Source organism: Lolium rigidum, chromosome 4, assembly GCF_022539505.1.
Source record: "Lolium rigidum isolate FL_2022 chromosome 4, APGP_CSIRO_Lrig_0.1, whole genome shotgun sequence".
In the NCBI taxonomy this organism is placed as follows: Eukaryota; Viridiplantae; Streptophyta; class Magnoliopsida; order Poales; family Poaceae; genus Lolium; species Lolium rigidum.
Window position 1 is genome coordinate 40,160,467 of NC_061511.1, and position 13,597 is coordinate 40,174,063.

Genomic DNA, 13,597 nt, shown 5'->3' on the forward strand with positions numbered 1-13,597 from the left:
ACCCGCACAAAAGGGGTCTCGCTATAAAAGAGGCCGCGTGTCACGGGCCGAGGCACGACCCGCGACGACCTGGAGGCCAAACCCTAAATTGCGCCGCCAGGCTGCCAAAATCCCCCACCGCTGTCGCCGTCGCCGCCGGCATCTTCCGCGCCTCCGGCCGCCGCCCCCGCCACCTCTGCACCGCCGCTCTCTGCCGCGCCCCCTGCGCAGCCGCCATCTGCCGCGCCCCCTGCGTCGGCCTCTGCCCGCGCCGGCCTCTGCCGCGCCGCCGCACCGCCTCCCTCTGCGGCGCCCCTTCTGCGGCCTCCCTCTGCGGCGCCGCGCCCACAGAAGGTAGCCGGCCGCCGGCGCCGGCGTGGCCCTTTTTTTTAAGTTCTTTTGTATATTGTTTTTTTGTATATAGTTATTATTTTTTGTAAGTATTTGTAGTTAGTTAATTAGTAAGGTATTTTAGTATATATAGTTAAGTTTAATTAGTTAGGTATTTGTAGTTAGTTAATTAGTTAGGTATTTGTAGTTAGTTAATTAGTTAGGCATTTTAGTATATATAGTTAATTAGTTAGGTATTTTGTTTAAGATTTTAAGTTTTTTTTATATATAATTTAGTTAATTAGTTTAAGTTTTAGTTTTGTAATTAGTTTTAGTTTAGTATTTTAGTTCAAGTTTTAGTTTCCGATTGAATTTTCGATTCCTATAAGATAGACCCGACGCCGACACCGGCCTCTCGCAAACACCCGTCGCCGACACCCTCTCCCTCTCGCAAACAACCGAAGCCGATACCCTCTCCCTCTCGCAAACACCCGTCGCCGACACCCTCTCCCTCTCGCAAACACCCGTCGCCGACACCCTCTCCCTCTCGCAAACAACCGAGACCCTCTCCCTCTCGCAAACACCCGTCGCCGACACCTTCTCCCTCTCGCAAACAACCGACACCCTCTCCCTCTCGCAAACACCCATCGCCGACACCCTCTCCCTCTCGCAAACAACCGACACACTCTCCCTCTCGTAAACACCCGTCGTCGACCCCCTCTCCCTCTCGCAAACAACCTCTACCTCACGTTGCGCGAACTAGGCCCCGCGCCTTCTTCTCCCTGCTCCATGCCGCCTTCCCCTCCTTGAGCCTACCCCATCCGTGGTTAGGGTTAGGGTTTGTTTAGGGTTATGGTTTGGTTAGGGTTTGTAACACCCCAACTTTTTGAAACAAATAAAAACAATTTCCAATTATTCAATTTTTAGGGTTAACAAAAACTTTTCTATTTCAAAACCTTTTCTAGTGTGTGAATAAATGAAATGCTTGTTAATGACATAAATGTGGGTTTGAAGTGTTTCAATTTGTTTCTAAGCCTTAACCATGCAAGTAGGAAACAAAGAGAAATAATTTAGAAATAAAATAAAATAAAAAGAGAAGCACATATAAGCCTATGGCTATATATAAAAATGAATGCCTATGCCATGTTTTACTTTGCTAGATGGTTTGAACACATTAATAAACCCTACCTAGTATTCACCAACTCAATTCCAAAGTGAAACAAAAAGAAATTAAAAGAAATTAAAAATCTTCCATAGAGCTAAATATGGGTATTTGGCCAAATTGCAAAATGAATCCTATGACCTACCTTTTTGGTTTGAAATACTCAAGCACCTCTCTATACCATTTCAACACTCAACAACATCTTTTGGATCAAGAAAACTCAAATCAAAAATCAAAGAAATGCAAATTCCAAATTGCATGTGATAATGGTCACATGTGCCATTTTTAACAAGTACCCTACTTTGAGCCCTTGTATTAAGCAATTCTTAAACTAAACCCTCTCAACTCTGTGCACCTCATCCAAGACCTCATCAAGATGAACAACTTTGGTGTTGACCACTTTGACCAGATCTTTGACCATTGCTCAAAATAGTCAAGCCAAGATGCTATGTTGAAACAGATTCTAGATTCCCACACTTTTTAGAATTTTCAAAAATCAACTCCAAAATTCAAACCAATGCCACCAATTTTTGCCAAACATTATTTAGAACTCATCTATAAAGAAACTTAGCAAAATTCACACACCAATGAGACTTTTGCATGAGAATCAATTTGTTACATAGAGGTACAACCACTCCCACCAACTATGTACCACCACCCTTTTTCATCTCTTGGCTCACCTATAGTGCAACATGTACCACAACAACTCACCATGACCTCACTTAGCCTAGCCATGCTCACCCTAGCCCAAGGACACACAATGCCATGGCCTATGTCACTCATCTTTGCCAAAATTAAATTGTGCATACCCTAGACCTCTCTCACCATGCCCACCTTGTCACACACCCTGGTTTGACCACCCTAAAGCATGCCATGCCCTCAGAGACCAAGAAACATGCACAAATGATCCAGAACAAGACCATGCCGGCCACCATGGTCACCACCTTGTCACACCTGCCCCTGGTCCTCCCCTCTCTCTCTAACCTTGTCACATGAGTTGACCTCACTCCCCTGACCCCACTGGCGCGAGCCCTGGCCAAGGAGAGCAAGCCGAAGCCTGGAACGCGCCATGCCAGTGACATGCCCAGACAAGCTAGAGCGCGCCAGGACACGCTCTGGACGTGCCAGTACCGCACCTGCCCCCGTCGACTCCGACCATCCCTCGCTCTCCCCTCTCGCCCACAGCTTCGTCACGTCACCCTCTACCTCCCGAACATCTCCAATTGGCCGCGGACGCGCTGTAGACGACGCCCTCGACGACGACCGCCGCCACTGTACCTCAGTACACGCTCATGACGCCGTTGATTTAGACCACCCCTTGCTGCGCCAGGATGCTCCCAAGGACTGCCTCGACGTCGCCAACAGTCCTATGACGTCGCCCTGCCCCTTCCGCGCCCGTAGCGTCATCTCCTTCCTCGACCTCGCCGCACCCCCTCGGCACTCCTCGCCATCTATAAAAGGAGACCACCCCGCGACGGATTTCTCACACAACTCATCTCCTCTCATCTCCCAGAGCTTCCTCAACCTCTTTCCCCCCTCCAATTCTCACCGTAGCCGTCCAATTTGTTGCCGGAGCCCGCGGCGGTGCTGAGAAGGGCGCCGTCGATTTCGGCCACCATTGGAGTCGCCGTCGGTACCAGCTGCCTCGCCGTCGTCCGGAACGTCGCCCTGCACCAACGCCGTCGATTGCCGGAGCCCAGGATCGCCACCGACCCCCTCCCTCCGCCATGCCAGTGCTCGCTTCTCGTCGACGACGACGACGACGCTCGACCATCGGATCATCATCTAATCCAGTGGCCCACGTTAAAAGGTACCGCTTCGGGTTTAAAGAGAGACTGACGGCTGGGCCCCACCTCGTCAGGCGGCCTGCTCGCACTGGACGCAAAGTGGGCCGGCCCAGTTTCTTTTCCCTCTCACTGGCCCATGTTCCTTTCCCGCGCAGGCCCACGATTCAAATTCTGTTTAAATCATTTCACTGAACAACCCTGCAGATGCTGTGTTAAAAATTAAAAATAAGAAAATCTACTGAACCAAATTTGACAAATTTTACATATTTGGAAAGCTCATGAAATGTTCTATCCAACCCCAGTGGATTCAAACCAAGATCTGTTGTAGAATTTGAATAGCAAAAATAACTAGTCAGGAGGTTTTCAAACTTCATATAAATTTATAAAATCAACCATATTGAATTTTGAAGTGAATCCAATTGCTATAATTCACATTTCAAATTCTCTAATTGATTATGTAAAAATATGATAGGGTTACTTCATATGATCATAGGCTAGAGCAAAATATTGGCTATGTAGTCATTACTAGCCCATTTAAATTATTTTCAAACATACGATTTTAAATCTATGAGGTGTAGCCCCTCATTTAAATCATTTTCCCAAGTAAGGTGAAGTAAAGTGATGACCCTAGCCATGGTCTCATCTTTGCTTACTTGAGGATCTTAAATCAAAGTAGTAGTTAAATTACATGAGATGATGAATCTCATTTAAATCTTTTTCCCAAATGATAAATGTGAAGTATTGACCTTGGTCAACATGATCTCACACTTATTAATTGAGGAGATTAAATCTTAAGAAGATTCAATGAGAGAAAATTATTTTCTCCAAAGAACTAAATAGAAACCCTAATCCCTATTTCATTAAGAGGAACTTGTTTTCCAAACCCTAAAGAGGAAACCCTAGTCTAATGTGGGGTAATGGTTAGGATGATGCTAGATCCTCTTGTGTGAGCCATTAAGGCTAATTAGTCTACTTAAGTATTGTTTGGTGATTGTATCCTCGTATTCGTTTATAGACGCTAGTGCCGGAGACTATCAGGAGGAGGAGGTCTACTTTGAAGAAGAGGAAGAGAACCTTGATCACTACCCCAATCAAGGCAAGCTAATATTCTTGCAAGATACCCAAAGGCAAAGCTCTACAAGAGCAAGGCACCATTACATATTACTTTATGCTTAATGATCCTATCCCAAGTTCTTACCTTACAAGCTTTTGATTTTTTTTATCAAAGTTTACTTTTTGATTCATGATTCACTTGGTCTAGCTATGGAGTAGTACAAGAGCATCACACTTAGCCTAGAGAGCTATAAGCTAGTTAGCACTCCTCATGACTAGTTGCTAGTGCTAAAACTAAAAGTGACTACTCTAGATGGGAACATGTGAAAACCAATGACTTTGAAAACATTGGAATGACGAGTCATTCTATTGAAAGATTTTGAAGGAGAATGTGACTTGAGAATGACATGGTGAACTTTACAAAAACTGATGGTTGGGTTCGGATGCGATACCATTCCAATTCTTAAGTACCCCCACAATACCTGAATCTGGGTAAGGCTTAACTGGAAACTTATGTATCTTAGTATGGGTTCCCTCTGAACAAGCGTCATAGGGGTTATACCGAGGCTGCCTCCATTGAAAGTGAAATGACGTGAAATGAGGTGAATGTCCTACCCAAGCCCTATGCAGTTCCCAGGCTGACGGTTTGTCTTCACTGGGAGGCCAAGCTCATGGGGAGAGGTGCCTATACTAGGGTATGTAAATGAAAGGTTATGATTGGTAGTTCACGCACTGAGTGCGATAAATCAGGGCCAGTTACCCCTGACGGACTATTGCAATTATTGTGGCACAAGTGTATGACCTCTGCAGAGTATAAACCTATTCGAATAGCCGTGTCCACGGTTACGGACGATTGGAAAGGCCATACTGTTCCATCATCAGACCATTTTCAAAATGTGACTTAGGACTGGTGACTTGAACTTGAAAGGTGACTTTGACTTGGAATCACAACAGAGTTGTGGGAATGACACTAATGTTCCCACTTGAGTTAAGTTAGGCAAATGAGGAGTCTATGTTTATTAAATGCTTACGAAATAAAACTGGCTTTACGTAAATGAACTTAGAGCTTAGCACCCCCTTACCATAGTTGATAGTACTTACACTAGTATTAGTTTGCGAGTACTTTAAAGTACTCATGGCTGTGTCCCTGGCTATTCAAATGGCCAGACTATGAAGATGAGCCCCAGTACCAGGATGAAGGACAGCAGGACGTCTACGACAACTAGGACTACTCCTGACGTCAACAGTTGCTCGTGGAGCAGATGGACCGCAACCGCTACTTCGCTTCCGCTATGTGTTTTGTAATAGGATCTCTAGATCCACTATGTTGTATTAAGACTGGATCATGTGATCCTTTGTTGTAAGACGATTATGTTATGTAATGAATGATGTTCTGTGATATCAATCTATTATGTCTCGCAAAAACAATATTCCTGGGATTGCGATGTATGGCATAATAGGCATCTGGATTTAAAAATCCGGGTTTTGACAAGTTGGTATCAGAGCCATTGTTTGACCTTAGGAGACCCTAGTTAAAATGGACGTCTGAAAAACTTAGTTTCAAAACCAATGAAGTGAATATTTATGAAAAACTTATTCTCACTCTTATCCTTGAGATCTTTTTCAAAATGAGAAATTCATGCTCTACTTTTCCTTGAAAATTCTACATAAAAGTTTGCACACTTGATCACTTCTTTAACTTACTCATCCTCATTGTTCATAGATGGAATACAAATGTGAGTCCTATCAGCTTGGCCACGGAGGAGACCTAATGTTCGAGAAGGATCTGGAGAAACTAGTTGAATATTTAGGACGCCCGTATCCCGAGTTCTTCGGAATACCACTCAACAATCAGTCGGGAGGACAACCTCGGTGGGAAGTTACTGCAGCTCTGAGAGGAAAGCTTGGAGCCCCAATCTGGGAAACCATCTGGTTTTCTGTAAGGGGAAATACTTGGAAGGAAGGAATAGCCAAAGCCATGCAAGAAGCACTCGCCCGTCTGTGTGGACAGAATGTGCACAAGCTCAAGAACACTCGTTTCATTTACTACCCAAGACATGATCCCATGGGAAGGCCAATAACCATGCCACCACACCCGGAGATGAACCACTATGTTGTATACCTGGACTTCATGCTGTACAAGACCCGCAAGGAGTTGGACAACGCCCGCGCCTTTCGCCAAGCCCATTAAGACGAAGAACCCACCACTCCGGATGAAGAGTAGTATCACTAGAGCACCCTCGTAGGTGTGAGTTTGTATCTGTCCCCTGTATCGTAGAACGAATGAATGGTTCTTAAAACCACCGGTGTGATTGTTTGTAATGTGTGATGTATGGTATGAATGAAAAAGTGTTGTTGGTTTTTACCCCCTCAACACTACTCAAGTTTTCAAGTTTTGAACTTTTTAAACTTAACCCAAACAAACCATAGAAATTTCCCTCTTATCTTATCATCTACCCCAATGTTCAGATGGCCCCTCCAACCCGCAACAGCAACCAAGATGCAATGCTGCAGATGCTACAGATGATGATGGCAGACCGAGAGGTAGAAAGAGCTGAAAGACAAGCCAACCTTGCTGCACTGCAACAACTGGCTCAGAACAACCAAGGGCATGGACATCATGAACATCCTGGATCTAAGTTGAAGAATTTCCAGAATAAAAATCCCCCCATGTTTAGCAAGACTGAAGAGCCGTTAGATGCAGACGACTGGCTTCAGACAATGGAGAACAACCTGGAAGTTGCGGGAGTAGAAGCCGCAAAAAAAGTACTGTTCGCCACCCACTACCTGTCAGGACCTGCCAGAGCCTGGTGGACAAGTGCCCGTGCAATGAATGCGGGACAGATGATGACTTGGGAAGACTTCAAACTCAAGTTCAGCAAATACCATGTGCCCCAAGGACTGATCAAGAAGATGAGAGACGAGTTCCGCAAACTCAAACAAGGAAGGATGTTCGTGGTGGAATACCGCGACAGGTTTCTTACTCTGTCAAGGTACGCCCCGGATGAGACCGACACCAACGAGAAGAGGAAGGAGAGATTTCTGAATGGACTGCATGATGAAATGCAAACTGTGTTAGTGAACATTCCGTTCGCTGACTTGGAAGCCCTGGTGGACTCAGCCATACAGATGGAAGGGAAGCTGCATCAAGCCAACGAGAACCGCAAGCGCAGGACGATGAACCAGAATGGACCCCACCATACACAGAAGTACCGCAACAACTCCTCTGGAGGATTTACCCCAAGACACAACAAGCCAACTGCTCAGACGTATCGCCCAAACTACACCAACAACAATGGAGGACCCCCGAAGCCCGGAGGCAACAACAACAATAGCCACAATAACAACAACAACCACAACAGCAACAACCACCCCAATGACAACAATAACAACACCAATACTGGCCCGAGGACTGGAAGCAATGCCATCCCCGTCACCCCCAAGGACAAGTCAACAATAACTTGTTACGAATGTGGAATTGTGGGTCACTACTCCAATGAGTGCCCCAAAAGGTTAGCCAAGACTGCCACCAACACCGCTGCACCTGCCCAGCAACAGTGACGCTTTGCAGCTAAAAGGAACCCAAACAACCGCAACGGTCGTCTCTACCACATGAATGCAACAGACGCACAAGAAGCACCTCAGGCCATGCCAAGTATGTTTTCCTGTTAATCCAATCGCCCCATCTCTCTTAGGAACCTAACTTTTCTTAAAATCTCGGGACGAGATTTGTTTAAGTGGGGAAGGTTTGTAACACCCCAACTTTTTGAAACAAATAAAAACAATTTCCAATTATTCAATTTTTAGGGGTAACAAAAACTTTTCTATTTCAAAACCTTTTCTAGTGTGTGAATAAATGAAATGCTTGTTAATGACATAAATGTGGGTTTGAAGTGTTTCAATTCGTTTCTAAGCCTTAACCATGCAAGTAGGAAACAAAGAGAAATAATTTAGAAATAAAATAAAATAAAAAGAGAAGCACATATAAGCCTATGGCTATATTTAAAAATGATTGCCTATGCCATGTTTTACTTTGCTAGATGGTTTGAACACATTAATAAACCCTACCTAGTATTCACCAACTCAATTCCAAAGTGAAACAAAAAGAAATAAAAAGAAATTAAAAATCTTCCATAGAGCTAAATATGGGTATTTGGCCAAATTGCAAAATGAATCCTATTACCTACCTTTTTGGTTTGAAATACTCAAGCACCTCTCTATACCATTTCAACACTCAACAACATCTTTTGGATCAAGAAAACTCAAATCAAAACTCAAAGAAATGCAAATTCCAAATTGCATGTGATAATGGTCACATGTGCCATTTTTAACAAGTACCCTACTTTGAGCCCTTGTATTAAGCAATTCTTAAACTAAACCCTCTCAACTCTGTGCACCTCATTCAAGACCTCATCAAGATGAACAACTTTGGTGTTGACCACTTTGACCAGATCTTTGACCATTGCTCAAAATAGTCAAGCCAAGATGCTATGTTGAAACAGATTCTAGATTCCCACACTTTTTAGAATTTTCACAAATCAACTCCAAAATTCAAACCAATGCCACCAGTTGTTGCCAAACATTATTTAGAACTCATCTATAAAGAAACTTAGCAAAATTCACACACCAATGGGACTTTTGCATGAGAATCAATTTGTTACATAGAGGTACAACCACTCCCACCAACTATGTACCACCACCCTTTTTCATCTCTTGGCTCACCTATAGTGCAACATGTACCACAACAACTCACCATGACCTCACTTAGCCTAGCCATGCTCACCCTAGCCCAAGGACACACAATGCCATGGCCTATGTCACTCATCTTTGCCAAAATTAAATTGTGTATACCCTAGACCTCTCTCACCATGCCCACCTTGTCACATACCCTGGTTTCACCACCCTAAAGCATTCCATGCCCTCAGAGACCAAGAAACATGCACAAATGATCTAGAACAAGACCATTCCGGCCACCATGGTCACCACCTTGTCACACCTGCCCCTGGTCCTCCCCTCTCTCTCTAACCTTGTCACATGAGTTGACCTCACTCCCCTGACCCCACTGGCGCGAGCCCTGGCCAAGGAGAGCAAGCCGAAGCCTGGAACGCGCCATGCCAGTGACATGCCCAGACACGCTAGAGCGCGCCAGGACACGCTCTGGACGTGCCAGTACCGCACCTGCCCCCGTCGACTCCGACCATCCCTCGCTCTCCCCTCTCGCCCACAGCTTCGTCACGTCACCCTCTACCTCCCGGACATCTCCAATTGGCCGTGGACGCGCTGTAGACGATGCCCTCAATGACGACCGCCGCCACTGTACCTCAGTACACGCTCATGACGCCGTTGATTTAGACCACCCCTTGCTACGCCAGGACGCTCCCAAGGACTGCCTCGACGTCGCCAACAGTCCTATGACGCTGCCCTGCCCCTTCCGCGCCCGTAGCGTCATCTCCTTCCTCGACCTCGCCGCACCCCCTCGGCACTCCTCGCCATCTATAAAAGGAGACCACCCCGCGACAGATTTCTCACACAACTCATCTCCTCTCATCTCCTTGAGCTTCCTCAACCTCTTTCCCCCCTCCAATTCTCACCGTAGCCGTCTAATTTGTTGCCGGAGCCCGCGGCGGTGCTGAGAAGGGCGCCATCGATTTCGGCCACCATTGGAGTCGCCGTCGGTACCAGCTTCCTCGCCGTCATCCGCAACGTCACCCCGCACCAACGCCGTCGATCGCCGGAGCCCAGGATCGCCGCCGACCCCCTCCCTCCGCCATGCCAGTGCTCGCTTCTCGTCGACGACGACGACGACGCTCGACCATCGGATCATCATCTAATCCAGTGGCCCACGTTAAAAGGTACCGCTTCGGGTTTAAAGAGAGACTGACGCCTGGGCCCCACCTCGTCAGGCGGCCTGCTCGCGCTGGACGCAAAGTGGGCCGGCCCAGTTCCTTTTCCCTCTCACTGGCCCATGTTCCTTTCCCGCGCAGGCCCACGATTCAAATTCTGTTTAAATCATTTCACTAAAAAACCCTGCAGATGCTTTGTTAAAAATTAAAAATAAGAAAATCTACTGAACCAAATTTGACAAATTTTATATATTTGGAAAGCTCATGAAATGTTCTATCCAACCCCAGTGGATTCAAACCAAGATCTGTGGTAGAATTTGAATAGCAAAAAATAACAAGTCAGGAGGTTTTCAAAATTCAAATAAATTTATAAAATCAACCATATTGAATTTTGAAGTGAATCCAATTGCTATAATTCACATTTCAAATTCTCTAATTGATTATGTAAAAATATGATAGGGTTACTTCATATGATCATAGGCTAGAGCAAAATATTGGCTATGTAGTCATTACTAGCCCATTTAAATTATTTTCAAACTTAGGATTTTAAATCTATGAGGTGTAGCACCTCATTTAAATCATTTTCCCAAGTAAGGTGAAGTAAAGTGATGACCCTAGTCATGGTCTCATCTTTGCTTACTTGAGGATCTTAAATCAAAGTAGTAGTTAAATTACATGAGATGATGAATCTCATTTAAATCTTTTTCCCAAATGATAAATGTGAAGTATTGACCTTGGTCAACATGATCTCACACTTATTAATTGAGGAGATTAAATCTTAAGAAGATTCAATGAGAGAAAATTATTTTCTCCGAAGAACTAAATAGAAACCGTAATCCCTATTTCACTAAGAGGAACTTGTTTTCCAAACCCTAAAGAGGAAACCCTAGTCTAATGTGGGGTAATGGTTAGGATGATGCTAGATCCTCTTGTGTGAGCCATTAAGGCTAATTAGTCTACTTAAGTATTGTTTGGTGATTGTATCCTCGTATTCGTTTATAGACGCTAGTGCCGGAGACTATCAGGAGGAGGAGGTCTACTTTGAAGAAGAGGAAGAGAACTTTGATCACTACCCCAATCAAGGCAAGCTAATATTCTTGCAAGATACCCAAAGGCAAAGCTCTACAAGAGCAAGGCACCATTACATATTACTTTATGCTTAATGATCCTATCCCAAGTTCTTACCTTACAAGCTTTTGATTTTGTTTATCAAAGTTTACTTTTTGATTCATGATTCACTTGGTCTAGCTATGGAGTAGTACAAGAGCATCACACTTAGCCTAGAGAGCTATAAGCTAGTTAGCACTCCTCATGACTAGTTGCTAGTGCTAAAACTAAAAGTGACTACTCTAGATGGGAACATGTGAAAACCAATGACTTTGAAAACATTGGAATGATGAGTCATTCTATTGAAAGATTTTGAAGGTGAATGTGACTTGTGAATGACATGGTGAACTTTACAAAAACTGATGGTTGGGTTCGGATGCGATACCATTCCAATTCTTAAGTACCCCCACAATACATGAATCTGGGTAAGGCTTAACTGGAAACTTATGTATCTTAGTATGGGTTCCCTCTGAACAAGCGTCATAGGGGTTATGCCGAGGCTGCCTCCATTGAAAGTGAAATGACGTGAAATGAGGTGAATGTCCTACCCAAGCCCTCGTGCAGCTCCCAGCCGACGGTTTGTCTTCACCGGGAGGCCAAGCTCATGGGCAGAGGTGCCTATACTAGGGTATGTAAATGAAAGGTTATGATTGGTAGTTCGCGCACTGAGTGCGATAAATCAGGGCCAGTTACCCCTGACGGACTATTGCAATTATTGTGGCACAAGTGTACGACCTCTGCAGAGTATAAACCTATTCGAATAGCCGTGTCCACGGTTACGGACGATTGGAAAGGCCATACTCGTTCCATCATCGGACCATTTTCAAAATGTGACTTAGGACTCGGTGACTTGAACTTGAAAGGTGACTTTGACTTGGAATCACAACAGAGTTGTGGGAATGACACTAATGTTCCCACTTGAGTTAAGTTAGGCAAATGAGGAGTCTCTGTTTATTAAATGCTTACGAAATAAAACTGGCTTTATGCAAATGAACTTAGAGCTTAGCACCCCCTTACCATAGTTGATAGTACTTACACTAGTTTTAGTTTGCGAGTACTTTAAAGTACTCATGGCTGTGTCCCTGGCTATTCAAATGGCCAGACTATGAAGATGAGCCCCAGTACCAAGATGAAGGACAGCAGGACGTCCACGACAACTAGGACTACTCCTGACGTCACCGCTTGCTCGTGGAGCAGATGGATCGCAACCGCTACTTCGCTTCCGCTATGTGTTTTGTAATAGGATCTCTAGATCCACTATGTTGTATTAAGACTGGATCATGTGATCCTTTGTTGTAAGACGATTATGTTATGTAATGAATGATGTTCTGTGATATCAATCTATTATGTCTCGCAAAAACAATATTCCTGGGATTGCGATGTATGGCATAATAGGCATCTGGACTTAAAAATCCGGGTTTTGACAAGTTGGTATCAGAGCCATTGTTTGACCTTAGGAGACCCTAGTTAAAATGGACGTCTGAAAAACTTAGTTTCATAACCAATGAAGTGAATATTTATGAAAAACTTATTCTCACTCTTATCCTTGAGATCTTTTTCAAAATGAGAAATTCATGCTCTACTTTTCCTTGAAAATTCTACATAAAAGTTTGCACACTTGATCACTTCTCTAACTTACTCATCCTCATTGTTCATAGATGGAATACAAATGTGAGTCCTATCAGCTTGGCCACGGAGGAGACCTAATGTTCGAGAAGGATCTGGAGAAACTAGTTGAATATTTAGGACGCCCGTATCCCGAGTTCTTCGGAATACCACTCAACAATCGGCCGGGAGGACAACCTCGGTGGGAAGTTACTGCAGCTCTGAGAGGAAAGCTTGGAGCCCCAATCTGGGAAACCATCTGGTTTTCTGTAAGGGGAAACACTTGGAAGGAAGGAATAGCCAAAGCCATGCAAGAAGCACTCGCCCGTCTGTGTGGACAGAATGTGAACAAGCTCAAGAACACTCGTTTCATTTACTACCCAAGACATGATCCCATGGGAAGGCCAATAACCATGCCACCACACCCGGAGATGAACCACTATGTTGTATACCTGGACTTCATGCTGTACAAGACCCGCAAGGAGTTGGACAACACCCGCGCCTTTCGCCAAGCCCATTAAGACGAAGAACCCACCACTCCGGATGAAGAGTAGTATCACTAGAGCACCCTCGTAGGTGTGAGTTTGTATCTCGTCCCCGTATCGTAGAACGAATGAATGGTTCTTAAAACCACCAAGTGTGATTGTTTGTAATGTGTGATGTATGGTATGAATGAAAATGTGTTGTTGGTTTTTACCCCTCAACACTACTCAAGTTTTCAAGTTTTGAAC